Genomic DNA, 1,440 nt, shown 5'->3' with positions numbered 1-1,440 from the left:
TTTAAAATAGTTGTATCTTTTTATGAGACCATGATGATGTTTAGTAGTATGAATAAAATATGATATTAAGTAACAATTAAAGTTAATGTTAAAATTGCTCTTCTTGAATGTGTATATAAATTTTACTGTGCACCAGAGAAAAATGATCATTAATTTCATTTAGGTTGCAACTGAAAGAGGATAGAAGAATAAAAGGGAAATGAGATCACACAGTTTTACTCTTTTAGCTAAAGTCACACTGATGGAAATTCATTTCTTTTGAATAGAGAAGATTACAAAATTAATAACTTTCCTAGAAGAAGGGAAATGGAATATTTGTATAATTATTTTGACTAATGGTGGAAAGTGAAATGAAGGAATTAGGAAGTTGATATTTTACTTAAGTGTGGTGAACATTTTTTAGTAAGAGCCTGTATTTCAATAATCTGAAGACTGGCATGTGTCATCTCCTATACAGGCTTCTCTTTTCTATTTAACTCTTGAATTATCAGTTTCTTGGCAGGTCTTCTTAGAAGTTCTGCAAAACATTTATTTTGTTAAATTTGCAATTGTTTGTGATTATTCTACTTTTGTAGTTTATTTAATTTTGTCACTTTTTGTTGAAATATTTATATGCCCATTCTCTACATATTAATTCCCCAAAGGATAGGACCATTTCCATCTATTCTTTGTATATATAAAGGGCACTTTAGGAATGCTACTTACAATGTCTTGTTGGGTGATTACTCAGTCATCAAATAACTAACCTCAGCTGATGACACCTCAAAGGCCAGTTAAATTTGCTTTCACAACCACAGGTTGTTCTGCATGCAGTCTTGCAAACGTGTGCTCTTGGTCAGAAAGGAACTGAACATAAAAAGAACATCTGCTTTTTCTCCATCTAGTGTGAAAAGAATGTCTATCTTGGAGTAAATAAACTTGGTTTCTAGGCATTTTGCTGCCACTGGAGATGACCTTAGTAGAGTCCCTTATTCACTCCATACTTCAGTTTCTCAATCTATATGACAGGAGTAGTATGATCTAGATTTTATCTTCATGGGGTTATTAAGAGTCTACAACAAACTATTACAACTTTATTATTATTATTTTTTAAATTGAAGTCCTAAACAATTAGAGATATGGTTTGCTGTTTCTGTATGTTGCCTTGCTGTTAGACTGTGCCTTTTGAGGACAGCACCAGGGTCAGAATCCTGTGTATCTGGTACCTTGTATACTGTCTGGTGTGTAGGAAGCATATAGAAATACCTGCTTAGTAGAAAAAGTAAATTTTATTACTGGGGAGGGGGGGGATAAAAAGTTTGTTTTCTACTCCTGCCTTTCTTCTCATAAAGCCACAATAACCAACAAGGTTATCCTCTCTGTGCCTTGAGTTTCTTCTTGTCAAATAAGAGGTTGGGCCAAGCCTGAGGTCTCTTCCCTCTAAAATATGAAGCTGAGACT

Source organism: Urocitellus parryii, chromosome 7 (assembly GCF_045843805.1).
Source record: "Urocitellus parryii isolate mUroPar1 chromosome 7, mUroPar1.hap1, whole genome shotgun sequence".
Taxonomy (NCBI): Eukaryota; Metazoa; Chordata; class Mammalia; order Rodentia; family Sciuridae; genus Urocitellus; species Urocitellus parryii.
This window is presented reverse-complemented; position numbering follows the sequence as displayed.